Here is a 21698-nt window from a genome sequence, read left to right as displayed (position 1 = left end):
GTTTACCCATGTTTATGTGTGTGTGAGAGAGAAATAGAGACAGAGAGAGAGAGAGAGAGAGAGAGAGGAATAAAGAGAAACAGAGAGAAAAGAAAGAGGAGAGGTTGCTCTCAGGGACACTATTGTCCCACTGGACAATAGTGGCTGGTTGAATGCCTAGCAACCTGATCACCCTCTATTCTCCTCAAAGACAGGGCATGACTCACACTCTCTAGTACACACACTCATGCGCACACACACACACACACACACACACACACACACACGCACAAGCGCGCATTGCATACATGTACAGGCATGCATGTATACGCGCATATACTTTATGGCTACAGGTGTACCAAACCAATACAGTACATTATGCCCTGGGACATACACAGTTATGATGGTCTGGTACCATGTTCACATTGTTGGCTAAAGGTTTCTGCCATGTTCCATATAATACAACTGCACTACACTGACAATGTCTCTGTCTTTCTGTGGTTATATTTGAACACTCGCAGGAGTTCAATTACCAATCAGGTTGACATTGACATTATAACTGACCCAGTGTCTCAGTGACAGCTGTGAATGAATGTCCACAGTTTACATCCACAGCTAGGTCAGGTACCCGTAGGACCCCCATGTGAATGACCATTAACATCCAAAGATAACTGCCATGGGTTCTCTCTGCCAATGGCTTCTATTTCCCACAATCTTCTAAAAAGCACTGCACTCCATGTTCACAACATGACAGGTCCCTGCAGGTCCATTACATTACAATGTAAAATGCTGGGTGTTCATTTAACTTTAACTAAGGACATATCCCATAACATAACTTATGTAACTTCTGTAAAAATGGCCATGTAGGAAGTGTGCCACCAAATACTTGGTAAAACACTACGATTGAAATTATAATATAACATTAATATAAAAATAATGAATGTAAAAAATGTCATGGTATGACATTTTCATTGTTACCATTGATACCGATAAATATGAATATAAAGATGACAGTGAAGTAGTGACAATTAAAGGACTTTTAAAGAAAAGAAAACAATACCATTACTGCATCGAAAGTAATCAACAAACCATAAAAACAAATTGTCAAATTATATAAGAAAGAGACCGTTTTTTTTAAATAACCGTTCTACAAGCTCACAACACCTTGTGTTTGTTTGTAGATATGCTAATTTCACAACATTACAATTCCAAGTGCTTGTCAGGGTGGGGTGGGGGGGGGGGGGGGGGCAGTTCCCAACTTATGATTCTTTTGGGGGGCTCATATTGTTTTGCGACCACAGTGTTCCCACAGTGCGCCCTGTTGCTATATTATATGGACATAAATAAATAATGTGCAGTGATGTAAATAGGTTTTCAATGTAATGAGTTTTGGGATGCAAAATGCACCCTATTTTAATCTCTGAATGTGTATGGAGGACATTACAACACACATGCATTAATGCACCCCTGCTCTGAACCGCATCTCCGCGTTACCATGGTAACAACATCCACTGGGGGAGTGAAACAAGATGGAAGGACTCTGGCCCCTAAAGATAATAACACAATAAAACAGCAAAAGCTAAGCATTCCTCAAGTTTATCCTTCTATATCCGTGTCTGAGTGTAAAGTGTGCAATGGACTGGACCTTGGGATTACAGGTGATGGCCTCACCATGGTCCTCGCTGACTGCAAAGGGTCAATAGCAATAAGCCTTTGTACCGGGCATCAATCACCAGATAGAACGGTTTCTCTACTCGTTCTCTCTCTATCTCTCTAGCACACTCTCTCGCAGTCTTCCTATATATTTTTTTCTTTCTGTGTCTCTCACTCATCCTGTCTGTCTGTCTGTCTGTCTGTCTCTCAAATTACTGTAGCCTGAATTCTCCATTCTGACCCAGATACCATCTACAAAAGGCATTCAATTAACCACACCGACTTAGCGCAGAAGACATCATCACCCTCATTAACTGTGCTCACACGTACGCACGCTCTCTCAAACGTACTCACATGCGCAGGAGCACTTGTATGCTTTTAACACAAGGTGATCTAAATAAATCACTCGGGAATAACCTTTCCCATTCAGAACTTAATTGATTTGATACTATTATGGCAACGACAGGTGATGGCGGCGCACACAGACACTGCGAATTGAGCTCTCCTTTTCAGTGCTTTTTGTTAGTGTTGTTATGTTATGTCGGTTACTGTCAGCCGTGCAAATCCTGTCTATAGTTGACAGGACCTTTTAGGCATTGGACTGCGGACTGATCAATCTGTAAACGATGACTGTGTCCACTCGCACGGCATACCGCTGGACATAGCCCGCAGACCGTGCTCTCCGTGAATCATCATACCGGCAAGCAGGAGGAGGCAACGCAGGGAGAGGAAGCAGAAGTGGTGTCCTCACGCAGCTAAAAAGACGGCCACACAAACCACCGCTTCCCAGCATCTTCCTCTCAAACGTCAGATCCATCGCAAACCAAATCGATGACCTGAGACTATGGACTGCAGGAAATAGATATTCTCGACGGCAGCATTGTCACTACATTGATCAAGCCGTGGTGCGACACGGACATCAAAGCTCAACAGTATGCGGACCAGATCAACATACTCTTCAACTTGCGCTGTGTACGATCACTGCACAGACTCCGAGTATGCCAGATCTCAAAGCCTTCAACACCGGAAATTTGTATTGTATCGAACAGTATGGAAAGGCGTAATTGCATGATACAGTACCTACCTACTACCTAGTACGTACCTACGTAGTGTGCACACTTTTCACTATATACTGTATAATATATATAGGCTATAATACGAATAACCTGTGTGAATAGCATTGGTATTTATGCTTAATTTAAACTAACCAGAGGATTACCCTGCTGGTAAAACTTCCGTGGTCTGCTTCACATATTTCACTCCACGGAGCAGCAAAATCACATCATGATTACAAAGTACAAATTATGCACACCATGCACATAAATGCAGACACTTTAATACAAACCCAAAAGTCTGACACACCAAACGGCACACATGCACAAGCACATCCACATATCATCTGATTCAACACCCATGGCAAACACATGGGTACGTTCACCCGAACAAACACGCATGTAGCCACGCAGCCACACACACACACACACACACACACACACACACACACACACACACACACACATTCACCCACACTCAGAGGGAAGATACCAACACTACATCAATTCCTAATTCCCTCTCACAGGCACTGATGCATGAATTGGATAAGATACATAACCGGAGGTCTCCGTGGGAATACCTCAAATCTCATTATACCGTTGACCTCTAACCCTGACTGACCTCAATAAAGCCAGAGCAGCCTGGCTCCCACCCCCACCTGTCCTGCTTTACCTACACCTCATTGCACTACGCTTGTGCCTTTACATTTTAACCCATTTAGACCTGAGGCAGATTGTAAAAACCTATGTTTCTATGTGGTTCTCAATACAGAATTATCTGTATTTGACTGCAGACCCCCATCTGAAAATATGTAGTTCCAGGGTCCCCCCAGAAGCAAAGATTTGAGTTAAAAACGTTTGCTGTGAATATATTAAAAGATTTGCGACACATTTTCACGATTTTTCGAAAATAGCAGATATACAAGCTCGTACTGCGGCACTCGGTGCTGCGCTATGAGCTTGTAGATCTGCTATTTTTCAATATGCAAAAGTATAACACCAAGGTTCCCAACCTGAATGAGTTAATCCTTAACACAATATCCCATTTTTATCTGATTTTCCTATAGTGTATACTGTATACTGTATGGCTTGGCTCTTTTGAGTTGATAGGGAATAATGATACTTTTAGACCTTTTTGGCATCACTGTATACACATTGTAGATGTGTGTGTGTGTGGCGAGCCACAATGACATACAGACCCATACATCCCCATCACACATTACTGCTGACAGCGAATGTTAACCTGTCAGCGAAACACATGCATGCATATACAGCTTGCATGCACATGTGCACACACACACACACACACACACAGTGTCACACACACACACACACACACACACACACACACACACACACCTGCCCTCCCCCCATGTCACCATAAAACTGCCACATAGCCATACGCAGGAAAGAGAATGGGTGGGTGAAATGGGTAGGTGATAACCATCAAAATCACCGGACAATATACTTCACAGTGCAGCACGTACACAATAATATACTGCACATGCCGCCCAAATACCATCCCCTGCCACAAATCTCATATCTCTCCCCATCCCCCTTTTCTCTTTAAGCCTTCTACCTCCCACACCGCGCAATTGCTCCCTCTCCTCCCCCACATATCCACCACGCTGTCACCGCGTACAGCTCCACCCCAAAATGAATGTCCCCCTCTATAGAGCGTCACAGTCCCGCCCCCGACCAGCGTTTGTTTGTTTGTTTAGTTGTCACGATCCGAGTAGGCTTAAAAGGTCTTTAAATAAATACTTTCTGTCTATGGGAAAGATTAATGGGAAATGCTCTTCCGGGCTGCTCGTCGTCATGAAAGGGGGCGGGACTGCGACGCTATATACTTATAGTGCCCATGGACATCTGCCTGCAGCAGCGGCTCTATGCTAACGATCATGTGATGATACTTCTTGTATTTCAGTATTCTGGCAATAAGGTCATTCATAGAACTTTTAGACTTCAGTGTGTATACACGTGAATGTGTATTAGTGTGCATCATTGTGTGGGTGTGTAATCTACCCAGTCTCACCCAAACAAGGTGAAATAGCGCAGAATTGCAATTCCATATACCGGTATATGTCTAGAAACTAAATCCGTACATGACACTGAAATCCTCCCCATAGACAATGATGGAGGGGCGCTGAGCCGACTGGGTGCAGTACTAAGTTGGTCATTGGTCCGACAACGACAACCTACCTCAAACCCTAACCTAACCATAGCCGCAAGCACGGAGCAGCACATGTTCGCCAACCTTAACGCATGTTCGCCAACCTTAATCCGGTCGTTTTCCGCATGTTGGTCAGAAAAGCGTACTACGGACCCCGAGCCGACTCAGCCCCGTCCGAGTTGTAACCCGATATGGACAGAATAGCCTAAACCGAACTCACCCAGACCGAACCAGCCACGGTGAAAAAGCACTTCCGTACTAGTGAAAGCCACGCCTCCGTTGTGGTCAAAACAACAGTCATGAAATACCGGTATGTACGGATTTTTTTGTTTTCTAGGCGTGTATGTACGGAATTGCAATTCTGTGCTATTTCACCGTATTTCTCTGAGATGGTGTTGGCATAATATATGTTTTGCATATTAAGTGAAAGTCAATTTGCGCCAGTGCTATACTGACTGAGTGCCTGTGTACTGTATGTACATACAGTATGTACATACACAAATGAATGTGTGTGGAAGTAGTAATACAAAATTAATAAATTATATGTATACAATGTCATTTGTAGGTATAGTATCACTTGTTGTCAGCTATAGTCTGCTCTCTAGACAGATGTGTTTTTTTATATGATCCCATCCATGCATGCATTATAACTTATAAGCATAGCCTACTTAATATCAGTGTTAATTAATTCATTCATTTAAAGTATAGCCTTGAAAGCCAGCAGCCAGCACTGTCATTCACACAACAAAATGGGTACATTAACTCCATTATACATTTCTAGACTTCAAGAGACAGAAAATATTTCCTACCACTGACCTAACAATATTCAATAAGGACCGTTACGTCACAACACAACAGCGCCACCCAGTGTTCAACTTAAACAAAGCAAATAATCATGTGCGTCATGCCGTCATCGTCATCAAATCATCGACTCATCGACCACCAGCCTGTGCAAAGAAAACGGCAGACCTACTCAAACAGACCTCTGCCAACCTAAACAAGTAAACAGGTGCCGATCTTAACAACAGCAGCAGCAGCATTCTTTCTGACACTCTTTTGACAAGAGAGGAACCAAATTATCATCATTGGTAACACGTGCTTGACGCCCCATGTTTACACAAGTAGTGTAAGCCTATAAACTCTAGCCTATGTGCAAAACGTCTGAATCCAATAATTAGCTAAACCAGCAATGAAAAGTAAACCGTTTCTTACCTGCAGGAGTCTCTTTCTCACGTCGTTTGTCGTCCATTATAGGCATTATTCATCTCTGTTTGACAAGGTCTGAAGCACAATTCCTAACTTATTCATTGTAGACTGCATGGATCCATCATTTATAAACCGCTCGCTCAATTATCTACATAAGCTAGCGGCTAGCCTATATCCTCAAGAAAAAACTTCGCCTACTCAGATCTATGTTTTATTTCCTTTCATTTTGTATAAGCAACACTGGGTGAGGTCTCTGACTCTCTGCACCAAACTGAACATGAATACTGACTGAAGAACTGCGCAGTCTGCGCTGAGCGCTCTAGCCGATAGGCCTACTCATTAAAATGACCGCCACAAACAGCCAGCTGTAATCTGATTGGATTTTGATTGATTGATTGAAATGTAAGTAACAGTTTGTAGAATTACAGTACATTTCAAGCACAAACTTAACCCTTGGACTACTAAACCCGGAATAAACGGAATTAATCGAAAAATATAAACATGCCACATACGGAATAAACGGGTCAAACTACTGCCGGATGTTGATGATCATTTGAACCGGAAGTGACTCCCCAAGATTCCTCTATTTTTGTCAAAATCAGCATAATGGTGCATTCTCGCCATCTAGTGGCAATTCCGGAGAAGACACTAGGGTCGTCAGTCTCATCAAAACGATCTATTCAAACCATCAGATCTTTCTATTAATGTTAAAATGATTAATTAAAAATAAGCCAATTTGTTACCCAAACCAAAAAAAATGGGGGTGGCTGTCCAAGGGTATAAAGACTGTTAACTCAACTTAACTGTGAGTGGACGACCCAATTAAGCATTTGTTTACGAGAGGGTCCACCATCAATTCATCAAAACATTTAGAGACATACAAATAGACATATATAGACAAAGAACAGAACAGTAATCCATCATAGAGGAGGTAAAAAGTGAAAAGGGGGGGGGGGGGGGAGACAAACCTGCGTGGCGTCCAGGTCCATGCAGTTCAATCAATCACGTGAATGGAATACAAATATAAAATTCCATGCTACGATTATTTTTATTCATATTTAGCCTATTATATTTAGGACATAATTAGATTATAATATAGGCTGTGATAGCTGTGGGAGTATAGGCTATATAAACTTTATAAACTTTTGCTAATGTTACTTAACATGGCTTTATAGCCTAACAACTTATCAAGAAGGCTGTATCTGTTGTAAATTGTTGGATTGTGTTGTAAATGTACAAAGATGACCTTTGCATTTCCAATGCAACTGGTATACCATTCCATGGTGGGTGTGTTAAAAGACAAAAACAAAAAACGATTTAGGCCTAATGTAATGTATAAAGTGATATTTAAAACAACATTTTTGTTAAAAAATGTAAAGCTGTGTAGGCTGTTTGTTCATTAGGGGTCTCCTCATCTGCAGCTCTTAAAACCCTGGAGGATGTAACAGCATGGCTGGCTTTAAACCTTTTCAACTTTAACGACGGCGTCGGCAAGACTGAAGTTATGGTGTTTGGGACCAGCAACAATGTGTCTCCTCCCGGTGATAGGTCCCCTTGAGCCTTTCTTAACCCATTTTGACCTGAGATCAGATTCTAAAAATGTCTTCTACATCCTGATAGTTTTCTGAGAAAGCCATGTTTCTATGTCAGTGGCGCGCTATGAGCTTGTAGATCAGCTTTTTTGAATATTTTATTAGGCAACATAAATGCAAACAGCACAATGTACAGTCAGGCATCTTTGTCCAAAAAAGGAAGAAAGACCTTGCGGCCTTGTTTCCATTCGGGTCCTATCCACTCACACATTACATGAATAATAAGTTAACACAGTAACAGTAAGTGATATAACAACGACGTTAAAGTCGACTCTCTGGGGACGCTGTGGGCACTGGCGGCGTGTTCCCTCCTCCGCGTCATCAGTGCCCATACCCGAGGCGGGGGTTGGCGATAGGGCCTTTCTGTGTGGAGTTTGCATGTTCTCCCCGTGTCCCCTAGGGTAGATACCCTCACAAAAACATGCCGTAATCCTGGTCTCTAAAACTACCTCCCCATGGCCAGCCGGGGCGCCTGATGGAGGGGAAAGGAACTGGTCGGAATAACGTGTCCCTTCCACGCGCTACGTCCGGCCGGGGAAATTCCCCTCTGTCAGGTGAAAAGAAGCAGCTTGGACTCCTCATGCATAGAAGGAGGCATGAGGTCAGTCCGCTGCCCCCCCAGGTTGGCAGAGGAAGTGTAGCGCCTAGGATTACTTAGATAATTGGCACTGGGTGAAAAAGAAAAACTGGGTTACAAAATCGTGGGATAAAAATGTAAAAACAAAGTCGACTCTAAAAATGGACAAACAGGTTAATGAAACAGTCAGAAAGAGCTTCTTGCATAGATTAAATCTTGTCTTTCCCGCTCTGTGTTCGAAACTGTGATCCATGCCTTTATGACATCCCTCCTCGACTACTGTAATGCCCTGTATATTGGAGTCAACCAGGCCTCCATTTCTCGCTCACAGTTAGTCCAGAATGCCGCCGCACGGTTGCTTACAGCCAGGTACAAGTGTTGCTTTTTGTTTTTAAATGGAATTGCTGAAACCATATGTTCCCACAACATGTTCTGACCAGCTTCTCCTGGTGGTGCCTAATTCAAGGCTGAAGCTCAGAGGGAACCGGGCTTTTGCAGTGGCAGCTCCCAAGCTCTGGAATGAGCTGCCTCTGCACATATAAGACAAGGGCCCCACCATTCAGGTGGCTCAAGACGTATCTTTATTCTGTCTTCTGTGGCATTTCCAAAAATAGTATGAGCTGTGTTTGAAAGTGACACTGCATGTGTACTGTATGTTGTTTGTTTTTAAATTAAGTTGTGGTTTGTATTATTTTATTGTAAAGCACTTTGGTGCAACTTTGTTGTTATTTAAATGTGCTATATAAATAAAGATGGTATGGTATGGTATTGTTTTATTATTTCGAAATAAGGCCAAACCCATCCAATGCAACGTATTTTGGCAAATATTATGATTTATCATGGTATAAGCCTAGTCGGTTTTAAATATAAATTCTTTATAGGCAGCTATTTTACTTAAAAGTAAACCATTGAATTCGAGGAGCTTTCTGGCTCTCTGGCCAAATGTTAAAGTTCAAGGGTCAAATTTGCCTTCTGGGCTTGTGTTGAAGCCACAATGACATGTCATGGCATGGCATGGCATGGCATGGCATGGGCAGACATGTAAATGGCATATCATTTTCTCTTGTTTGTATTTAAAGGCTGCAGTGCAATTACGCCACAAAAGAGCATACATGTACATAATGGCTGAAGCAATTAGCGTAATTGCTGCTATAAACAGACTTCCCAGTGACTTCTTCACTGGGAGGCAGAGGAATTAATTGCAATGATTATCAATTAAGGAACATCATGGGAGGAATAGGGTAATTCAAGTGAGGGTTTTGTGTTTGTTTCAGACGTTTTCTTTTTTCTTCCACTTCTTCATTTTGTTACCATGCAAATGTATTGACATGCAAAACTCACCTGATGAGGGTATCACGGTTGGTTGAGCCAGAGCAGATTTGGCAGCACATGGAAAGAAAGAATGGATAGAGAGAGAGAGAGAGAGAGAGAGAGAGAGAGGCAAGTCATATACATTGCTATATTGAGTCTACTCTGCATGCTCTGGCATTTTACTTGGAGCAGAGCGACCCATAAGTCAATGTGTGACCCTGTCCCTGGCATTACAGTTAAATCAATAATACTGGGGAGAGAAGTATACGTACTGTTTGCTCTCACAGGCCAGACTGGGGCTCTCGTTCAACCTAAGGCCAATATCATCGACTCAGAGTCTAGAAGAGATATGACGTGTGTCTGTTAACAATCACTGTCAATATTAGAGGCTCTCTGGTGGGGAAAGCAGATAGACCTAAACATCGATGAGGCAGGTGATATACTTTAAGGCCGCGCTTTCTGTTGTCAGGCATGTTCGAGAGGAGTGGTAAGTAACGGGTAACTGTCGATTGTCGATGTTGCAGTGGTTAACACCGTCAGTCTGAGGTCACACATGCTGCTGTCTGTGGGATTCAATCCTCACACATGCCGGTGTCTCTCCGGCATGTGTGCAAGGAACCTACAGTATATGCACATTATTTCGTTTTTTTTCTGTGAGAGAAAATCCTGTATGAAAAGTATGACATCTATGGACGTCATAGAGGATTGTCCTCTGTACCCACAGTGTTCTCTATGACCAGCTTTTCCTCTCCATACATATCCGGATTAAAGCATTTAGAGAGGCAAATGTACAATCCACTAAAGGAATATTGACAGATCGCTACAGCATGTATTTGAGGGATGAAAGCACAGTAAAGCCAGCAGAGATGGTTAATTAGTTGTTTAAATCAATTAACCACATCCTCACATATACAAAATCCCCCTTTGCTGCTTAGTTGAGACTCAAGGTAAGCTGTGGTAAATGTGTTAATCCAGGAATTGCCCGAGACATGACAGCATGCAGTAATATCCCTGAAATGAATGCAAAACACATTCAAAAGGTGAGGAGATGCAAACGCCTGTTGTGAGCGTTTTCAAGGGCTTCCGGAAGCCCAGTGGCAGTGGTGGGAAAAGTATGCTACTCACATTTTTTGAATACTGCAATTTAGAAATACTAAAAGTCAGTAGAAGTTGGAAATCGGAATTACTCAAGAAAAGTACAAATGCCACTAAATTGTACTTAAGTACAGTACTTATTACTTAAGTTATCTCTAACCTCATATCTACGCTTAGCTCGGAGCTAAAGTGTAGCAGCATAGATATTGAGGTTCCAAACGGAGCTATACTTAAGTAAATGTACTACTTTGCACCACTGGCGCTCTTTGGGGTTGTGCCCGTGACCTCGTGTAAGGCTTGGGTTTACTATATGATATATGTGGGTGTGACAACTCGTTTATCCAGCAGCACACGGAGCCAGGGGTCCAAGCCATGTTTGAGAGAGCGCGGTTGATTGTAGCCGCAGGGAAGGTTTCTATAACACCCAATCTAAAGTTCATTAAACAGAAATCCCTTGGAACATTCTACCCTCCGCAGCACATTCTCCCACGCGCACGCACGCATGCACACACGCACGCACGCACACACACACACACACACACACACACACACACACACACACACACACACACACACACACACACACACACACACACACACACACACGGGTTGTCAGCTTGTAGATCTGCTATTTTCAGCATGCAACCAAGTGTAAAATGACTTACACTGGATCTCTTGTCCACTAGTCCCTTCCTAACATTTTGGTCTAGTTTTTATTTGTTGATGGAATTATCAGCATATTTAGTCTTGGTTTTAGTCATCATAGCTTAGTTTTCATTTAGTTTTCGTCAAAAAACCCAATGCACGTTTGCAGATTCTAGACGCACGCACACACACACATCAGATCCGTATGCTGCTGTGTATCCTCATTGGCCAGTAGTCTTGGAGAGAGTAAAAGGTAAGAAGGAAAGCGCCTCTCCTCAGCACAGCTCAGAGGGAAACATGTCTTATCTCACCACTGCAGAGAGGGAGAATCAGAGAGAGAGAGATGGATGAGACAAGGCAATGAGAGAGAGAGAGTTCTTGGAGGTAAAGGACATGAAGGATGGAAAAAGAGGAAGTGTGTGTGTATGTGTGTGTGTGTGTGTGTGTGTGTGTGTGTGTGTGCATGTGTGTGTGTGTGTGTGTGTGTGTGTGTGTGTGTGTGTGTGTGCGCGCGACTGCGCGCACGTGCGTGTGTGCGTGCGTGTGACGTGTGTGGAATTCATGAATGAAAGCATGCATTCCAATCCTGCACGCATATTATGCGCTTAAATGTAATTGAGAATGGGAATAATTAACGAAGCACAATTCTTGACTTCAATGGGTTGTGGAGTTCCTTAATCCCACCGAATCAGTCTACCTGCACCAAAGACTAATCACTCCTGCTTATGAACAACAAAATGGAACCATGCAAATATTTATGGTCAGCTGTAGCACGATAAAACATGTCTGTGTGTTTGTTGGACAATGTCAGTGCAATAAGAGTATATTATTTGGTCCTGTGAGAGAATTGATTTTATTCATATGGAGTCGGTGGGCTCGCCTCTGTGAAGTCACTCCGGCAGGGTCTCCTAGCAACCGTTGTCATGGGCAACCCACATTCTCTGCAGATGACACATCAGGCTTTGCAGCGATGCTGGCCTGCTTGTTTGCTCTGCATGCACACATGCACGCACACACACGCGCACGCACGCAACACACACACACACACACACACACACACACACACACACACACACACACACACACACACACACACACACACACACACAGCCAGATGTTGATTGTTTTCTTTCGGTATTTCTATGTTTTGAAGGTAGTAACATTCATGGCATAAACATGTCTAATGAAAAGGCTAAAGAGTGCGAGAGGAGCAAATGATGATAGCGAATTGACAACAAATAAGACTGTTCCTTGTCCTTTCCAATGACATAATCCAAAAATAAATAAATGTAGGATATACCTACCTAAATTCATCACCAGCAACCAGCAGTCATTTAATTCTGCACACAGTCAAAGGCAAGCTACTACACAAATATATCGTACTATGATACTACATGTGTAGCACAGCGATTGTGCAGTCATAGACACCTATAGTCAAACGTGACCCCATTTCTGCACTATTCTGCATAGCATTTACTAGTCACCAACAAATGAATGGCCCAAATACAAGATTAGACATAGGCCTAGACATGTTCACACACTGCCCTCTACAGTTAAAGCACAGACTAACACCTGGTCATTATTCCGATTTACTAGAACTACAGTACAACAATACAATATGATATGACTAATGAGTACACATAAACCTATATAGTTTACAGCACCATGCTCTGTTCCATAAAAGGTTCAATTTACATAAAAACCCATGGTTATTTATTGGCTTAATTTTGAGGGCAGACAGTAGCTGCAAAGTCAAGTCTAGTCATTTTTATTTATGTACTCTATTTAACCTTGCATTACCACTGGCATTTCAACATAACAGGAGATGACCCAAAGTGCTTTCCAATCAAGGACGACCAACTGCAACATTGTAGCCATAATCTGTAAATCAAATAGAAAGTTAAGACAATCTGAATAAAACAAAGACATGTAAGAGACAAGCTGTAAAGAAACAGTTCATTCATTAAATTCAGTGTACTGTAGCCTGTACTTCTAAAGGACATTTGGGGTAGAATCATTTAATGTAGGATGGATGGGAGACTATTACAAAGTTTAGATGCAGTGATGCATGTAATTACTCTGCCTATAGTTCTCATGCTGTTAAAAATAATAATGCCCTTCACAACATTACAGACTTGTAAAAACCGACCTCTAAACAGACACTTACTGTAACTTTATACTGTCCTGGTAGACAATAGACCAAGTGCATTGGTTAGTAGTGATGGAGTTTTACGGGTAAAAAAGAATTACTTCAGTTTAGTTTTTTTTAAATTTCATTAAAGAAAGTTTCTCACATTTAATGGAATCAAAACTGTTAAAAAGGTTATTCGTGGAACTAACAGTATCAGGCATGACTAGTAGTAAGTATACAAGCTGTAAAACAAAGAATCGTTTTTGAGTCTCTACACACAAATCTCCATATTGATCATCGTATTATCTGACTGTATTATCATTGCACCGTCCCTGGAATGAACATAAAGCAGGATCTCTGTCTGTCCCGTCAAGTGCATCCAGCAACATGGTGTATGATCACACTAACGAGATTATCCCACCGCCTTGTGATGAGATAAGGAAATAGACAAATTCACGCAAGGCTGAAAATGTAATCCACAGAGACACTGCTGCGACATTGTTGTTCCAAAGAGTGCAGGACTCTCGTGGGCACAGAAAAGGCATGGAGGATGGCATGGAGGATGGATGAAAAGTTGGATGCATTCTGTCCAATAGCATTGGGGCTTATATTAGTCTGTCCAAGTGTCCATCAATCCACCACTTTGGTCCCGAACAACATATTGTTGCTGTTGGGCAAAAACCGCTCATCTCCACATTTCAACCTTGTGTGTTTTTCATAAATGAATGCCCTACTACTTCATCATCTACTTCAAGAGTGTTGCACAAAAGTGTAGAGAAAATAGCAGATGCGTTGTGAGATTGTACAATGGCTATTTTAAGTATTAAAAAGGAACGTTTTTCACATGACACCGATGATATCCTGACAACTACTGGCTGGGATTCCCTTGGAATGATGTGGACACCTTCATGAACCCATGGCCAGTGGATGGCCCCAATGAAGGCCTAAATTATTTAGGTGACCGTCACCCCATTGTGTTTCCACAGGCACCAGCACCACTGTTAGGCCTAACCTTCCACTTGCACACATCCAAAACAATATATCTTGAAAATTACTGGCCGGATTGCCATGGAATTGGCGGTGCACCTTTATGTTCCCCGGGTGATAGTCCCTATTGATTTTGGTGACCCCCCCCCCCCCCCCCCTTTCCTTAACATTAAGTCAAACTTTCCAATTGCCCACAGCATTGAATGAGCAGATTGCCATGAAACTTGCTGAGCTCATTCATGCTCCCCGCATGAAGAGTATTCCTCTAGCACCACCCTCAGTCTTTTCTTCTAATGACACCTTTCAGCCAGAAGCAGCACAGAAGTCTCCTAGTCTAGAGGCTCATATTGGGGCTTTTAAACCTAGTGTCTATAACTATGACATGTGATGAATGAACATATACTGACTGGACAAATCTGTGTTCGTTTGACTCACAGCAGTAAAACCTAATCAGGTTCTGGGTGTTTATGAGGCACTGCCATTGTCTAGTCACGTACCGTATGGAGTGCATGCATGTGTGTCTTCTGGGTAATATGTTATGCATTACATTACAGGGAGGATTAGCTTGGCTAATGCTGGGTAAGAAAGTAAAATCCGCCTCTCTCATATCAGCCATCCATCAGGCACGTATCAGTCTGTCAGCCCATTAACAACATATCCAGCCACAATGGCTGCCCTGGGACAGCACACTCTCACCCTGGCTGGATTGTGTGTGCTGTGTGTGTGTGTGTGTGTGTGTGTGTGTGTGTGTGAGAGCGCGCGTGTACGCATGTACGCGTGCTTGCATGTGTGTGTGTGTGTGTGTGTGTGTGTGCATTGTGAAAGCATTTGCTATGTTATTTGCTTATGTTTGGCTTTGTTAGTTATTCTATATCTCTGGGATATGTCTGGGTTTTGAATTGAATTTAATGCATAATGAAGGTCCAGTCAGTGACCAGTGTAGCCTAGCTACTATCACGCTGGTGCATGGGCCATAATTCCAAGTAGGCTATATTGTAAAAAGAAAGACTATTGTTTATGTATTTATTTATATAGACCTGATTCAGAAGCCTTGATTGCCCTCTAGAGGCGAACAAGAGAAGCACAGAGAAGAATTGTATACACACTATACACAGTGGCAAAGTAACTAAGTGCATTTACTTAAGTACTGTACTTAAGTACAATTTTGAGGTATTTTTTACTTTACTTGAGTATTTCCATTTACAATACTTTTACTTCTACTCCACCACATCTCTAGTTACTTTCATTATTATTATAAAACGTATCTACAGCCCGGCTGTAGAGCACCGAGTCCATGCCCCACCCGGCTATGCAATACCCGTTGTACCCATGTCAGAGTACCCGTTCCACCCATCTGTCTGTGTCCCATCTGTTTGTGTCCCAAGATCATTATCAGGCATGCCCAAATATGAAGTGTTGTGATGTCAGAACAGGCCAGATATAGAGTTATATGGACATGAGTGTCATGGCAGCGTCCAGTCACGTGATTCATGTCCCTTCCTTTCATTAGGTTCCTTGGCACCAACAAGGAAGCTTGCCCTCACTTGAGAGCATTCTCCCTCTGTCTATGATTGTTCCTTCCACATCCTGTGGTGTGGTGACACATTTTGATTGACCATGCAGCATTTAAGCATGACAAAGTTGTTATGATAAGCATCTACTGTAATTTGTGATTTTTTTTAATGTTACGTTAAAATCAATTACCAAAGTATTTGTGATGTGGTTCAAAGAAATTATTTGGTTGGGAAAACGTTTTGAGGGAAAATGGTGAGAAATAAGACACTAAACAGACCGAATGCATTGCAAATAATACACATGGGCAATGCATACAAGTAGGCGAACAAAAGCTTGCACATGCACTTGGATAGGCATGGTATGTATCCTTACACGTGCATGCAAAGTCAGGTTGCTGTTCGTTGCACACGCACGCACACATCTGCATACCGACCGCCGCCTCTCAGTAAACTCTGGGAGAGAACGAAGAGAGTTTAGAAAAAGGCCAAGGAGGCTGTACCATACTGTACGTTGCCAGGGCAACCAAGGTCAAGTGCACTCGTCTGGGCGAGGGAGGGAGAGAACTGCAGTGTAAATACAGTACAATACACACACACACGCACACGCATGCACGCATGCACGCACGCACGCACACACACAGATAGAGAGAGAACATTTGCATCTCTCTATGAGTGTGCCTGCCCTGCATGCCAATTGCAACCATAAAAATAGTGGTTATTAGTGACTGCAGCTAGTATCCTGATGGACAGGCAATGGAAAGAACAGACATCCCTGGAGAGGAGGACAGGATGGCTTGTACATGCAGTAGGCGTCCACAAGACAAAGACAAAGCAGTCCTCCTTTTCACTGTAGTGTACAGTCCTGTGTTTGTTCACCAGTGGTCCTTGAGGGGGTTCCAGGTAGTCCCATGCAGCTAAATGATGGAGAGTTGGTATAACCAAATGGACCCTTATAGATCTTTAACTCTTGAGAGTGTAAAATGAAACCTTGGTTTCACTCTCAAGAGTTAAATTGTTTTTAAACATAGCTGCATTACTTCAATTACAAGAAGTCTACACAATAGAGAATGTAGAAGAATTGTTATTTTGATCAATGTTTGCCTGTTATCTCTCCTACTGGTATACCAACATCAATACAGCATGGAATTGTGGACAATCTTACAAACTAAATATTTTGGGTCCGAGAGGCTAAATCTCAATATCAAATGGTGGTCCGTGGCTCAAATGCCAAAAATAATGGAGCTTGATATGAAATGGGTTGAAAACCACTGATCTATAGCAGCTCTGAGAGAAATGAACCCCAAGAGGATTTCACAGTGTTCCCTCATCCCTATTCAACCTCATTAATATGCACGCATTATTTTCTGACCCATTTACGCATCCTCAAAGTCTCATATCATATCCTCGTAATTAGCTGGTGTGCCACGAAACCGCACAGTCTCTTTGTGCAACCGTTAATCGAACCAATCGTTTATTAAAACGAATTAAAAAAGAAAAAATAGCAGATCTAATATTTTTTTAAATTATATTTAAAAAGTCCCTTTCAAAAAAGTATTTGGTATAATCGCTAAGAAGATCATCGATACAGCCCTATTGTGTGTGTATGTGAGTGTGTGTGTGTGTGTGTGTGTGTGTGTGTGTGCGTGTGCGTGCGTGTTGCAGTCACTGCAGGTTCGCTGAAAGGGCTGCTAACAAGACAGCTATATGACAAGGACCCGCCATGTTAACGCTCTCCATATGGAAGAACCTAGTCCCACTGGGACCCACCCAGACAGACAGATACACACACACACACACACACACACACACACACACACACACACACACACACACACACACACACACACACACACACACACACACGTACACTCCCAGACAAAGACATGAGAGAGAGAAAGAGAGAGAGACACGGCATTGGGAATTTAATAGAAACCATCCTGTCCACTCAAGCATCTGCTGGCTCCAACAGACAGATGGTGAGCCAATCAAACCGCCTGGTGCCTCAATCACTGCCATCTATCTCCCCTCTCTGCCACCGAACGCAGGTGGCAACCTGACCCGCAAATCACTGCCCTGGCCATGCATTACATCTGTGATGATGATGAGATGAGATGAGATATACTTTATTGTCCCACGAGGGGAAATTTGTCTTGGGCAAAAGTTCAGTAGTACATTAAAACAGACAGACAATACACAATAGCAGCGATGTACAAGTATAGTATCACAAGAGTATCACAAGAGTGCAAAATTGCAATCTGAGAAGGTATATAAATATATATATATATAAGTACTAGAGTATTCACAGTTTATAGTATCACAGGTGCAATAAATAACTGATGCAGGTCAAGAAGTCCCTTCCCCACTAAGAACTATGAACTATGTGGCGGTTGTTTGAAGTGGGAAGAAAATAAAGTTTGAAGCGGTTGCAACGACAGGCTCTGCGATGCAGGGCTCTGCATTACATCTGTGATGCAGGGCTCTGCATTACATCTGTGATGCAGGGCTCTGCATTACATCTGTGATGCAGGGCTCTGCGTTACATCTGTGATGCAGGGCTCTGCGTTACCCGTTTAATTTCAAGGACCCCAAGTTTGACATGCATATTAGTCCCATATTATGATATTAGTATGTAATGCATGGTCAGGGCAGTGATCTGAAACAAGCCCTGCATCACAGATGTAATGCAGAGCCCTGCATCACAGATGTAATGCATGGCCTGCAGGGCAGAGCCCTGCATCACAGATGTAATGCAGAGCCCTGCATCACAGATGTAACGCAGAGCCCTGCATCACAGATGTAACGCAGAGCCCTGCATCACAGATGTAACGCAGAGCCCTGCATCACAGATGTAACGCAGAGCCCTGCATCACAGATGTAACGCAGAGCCCTGCATCACAGATGTAATGCAGAGCCCATTACATCTGTGATGCATTACATCTGTGATGCAGGGCTCTGCATTACATCTGTGATGCAGGGCTCTGCATTACATCTGTGATGCAGGGGACACAGCACAGAGGGACAGTGTGTAACATAGAGGGAGACAGCAAAAGAGAAGACAGGAAATACCCTAAAAGAAGGGAGGGGTTGGCAGACTTTTCTGAGCATCTGTCAGCACACGCAGGGTGGGGTGCAGGTTGGAATGGATGGTGTGTCAGATCTTGCTCATTACTGGCTGCCTAATTAGCTCCATCTACATGCTCAGCTGTACGACCTCGTACGTAAGTCTGCAGCCTTCCGGCCATGCGCCAGCGTCTCACACAAAGAGACTGCGATGACACTCCCCTGCAGTGCGGGCCTGCCATTTAAAATGCAGCTGAGTGAGATCCCCTCACATGTGCAGATTCTGTGTTGTGTGTACACAAACACAACACACATCGCTTTAGGTATAGCACACATGCACACAGAGTACACACTGCGACAGCATGCACGCTGACACATAACACGCACGCACGTTCACACATACGCACGCATGTTCACACACACACACACACACACACACACACACACACACACACACACGGATCATCACTGTGTTTCTGTCTCGCAGATCATCTGGTGAAGTCAATTATACTGGAGGTGCCTCACCTCTGTGGTTCATCAATAGGCCTTAAACAGACTGCAGCGTAAACAATGCAAGTGGATTTAATAATGTGTTCCAGTCCAATGCATGCACGTACACACACACACACACACACACACACACACACACACACACACACACACACACACACACACCCTAATGCATTATGTATGCATTTGGAGACAGCGGAAGAAATATTCACTCTATCACTGCTTCTCTCTTTTCTTCTCACCCTTTCTTTTCGCCTGTCATTTATGCATTCATTCATTCATTATCTCTCTGCCTCTCCCCCCCTCCCTCCCTTCCTCTTTTTCTCCATCCCTCTCACTCTCCATATCCCCCCTGGCCCCTCACTCTAAATGTTCTGTGGAGTTCATAGCAGCTTTACTGTACCTGAAACCTTTTACAGTTTTACAAGTCAAAACCCCTCAAAAGCAGAATCTCATATTCTCAAACATATTGATTGTTTGGTAGGTAGAAAAGTTTGTGTGCGATGATTGCTTAAATATATTGCCTTATCATTCAGTCAGTATATCTCATTTTAAACGTTACTTTTAAACCATAATTTAAAACTTTTTGCTAGACGTAAATTAATTTCAACCACATTTAAATTCTCACCTAAGTGGTTGGGATGTGGATACTGAAAAAAGCAAGAGTTATTTTTTTTAGTAAGACATTGTGTTCACATCACTCTCCACAGTTTGTAGTTAGAAATTGAACATAACACATGACATTTTTGTTTGTTTGTAATATGTTTTCAATATGTTGTAAGAATTTCACAATAACTATTGCAGCCATGAGGAAGGAAGCAGCCCTGTCTTCATCGATCGATATAGCACAGGGAAGGCACATGTTGTTTGTAGTCTGAGCTTTGTGGAGGTCTCTAAAGGTGTGTGTGTGAGAGAGAGAGAGAGAGAGAGAGAGAGAGAGAGAGAGAGAGAGAGAGAGAGAGAGAAAGAGACTTCATTGTGCATCACATGATCCAACACGCACGCGCGCACGCTCACGTGCGCGCACGCACGCAAACACACACACCCACACACACACACACACACACACACACACACACACACGCACACACACACACACACACACACACACACACACACACACACGCACGCAACTTGAAACTGCCCAAGATGTCTGCGATATTGCAACAACAGCAGAGTTTCAATACCGGTAGTTTGAAATGAGGCACCCACACTCTGGGATGAAGTGAACACATGCAACAGAAAGCACTGTCCTCTGTTCTGAAACAACAGTTACACAATAGTCAGCCGAGCATTTAGTAGTTTTAGGAAATGTTTAGTGAACAGTGAAAAGCCTTCATGTTGTTATGCAGCTAGTGTTGTAAATCCAACACTAGCTCGCTTGATAGGATGATCTACAGTACTATACTTTCTATCAAAATACAGTATTCAAATACGCAGTGGCTTCTTCTCTTCCAGTTGCAACTTGCCTGCTCCACAGGCAATAGTTCATACAATTATAGTAACAACTTATAGTGTAACCCATAACCACCAGTGGTCCTTGAGGTGATTCCAGGTGGTCCTCAGCTAAATGATGGAGAGTTGGTAACCAAATGGACCCTTATTAGACCTTTAACTCTTGAGAGTGTATGAAAACAAATCGTCCCGTACAGGTCCATTTGGTTTCATTTTACACTCTCAAGAGTTACATTATTGTTAAACATCTGCAATATAGCATGGAATTGTGGACAAATCTTGTCCAACGATAACAAAATGTTTTTTCGTTTTGGGTCTGAGAGGCTAAATGTCATCAAATGGTGGTCCATGGTCCGAGGCTCAAATGCTGAATAAATAATTAATAAAGAATAAAAAATGTTCGCTCTGAAAGATAAATAAGTTTTGCGCCACATTTTCACGATTACAAAAAATAGCAGATCTACAAGCTTGTAGCGTGGCACTCTGTGCCGTGCTATGAGCTTGTAGATCTGTTATTTTTCAATAGCTAAAGTATTTATATAATGCTTAAAACACCAAAAGGGGTTCCCGTCCTGAATGCAGGGTGACATTTTGACGCAGAGTGGATCTGGATCGATGGAACATGACAGTGATGACACACAGGCTAAACTTTGTTTAGGGAGGTGTTGGTTTTGTGTGTTGAGGTGGAAGATTCTGCAGTCTGCAGTAACACACCGTGACAGAGATCCATGGCTGTGGTTTGCTGACTCCAGCAATGC

General features: G+C 42.8%; 1 protein-coding gene across 1 annotated transcript in view; it reads right to left on the bottom strand.

Annotated features, from left to right (window-relative positions):
- Positions 1 to 6134, bottom strand: part of frmd4a (FERM domain containing 4A) — a 165938-nt gene extending 159804 nt beyond the window's left edge. The window contains exon 1 of the mRNA XM_080762548.1: positions 6070 to 6134. The gene's annotated coding sequence lies outside the window, so the exon portion shown is untranslated. The remainder of the gene's footprint in view (positions 1 to 6069) is intronic.
- Positions 6135 to 21698: the final 15564 nt, after the last annotated feature.

The sequence above is a fragment of the Protomyctophum bolini genome (assembly GCF_963924005.1).
Source record: "Protomyctophum bolini genome assembly, chromosome: 4".
Taxonomy (NCBI): Eukaryota; Metazoa; Chordata; class Actinopteri; order Myctophiformes; family Myctophidae; genus Protomyctophum; species Protomyctophum bolini.
Note: the sequence above shows the minus strand (reverse complement) of the source record. Positions and strands in the feature narration are given on the sequence as shown.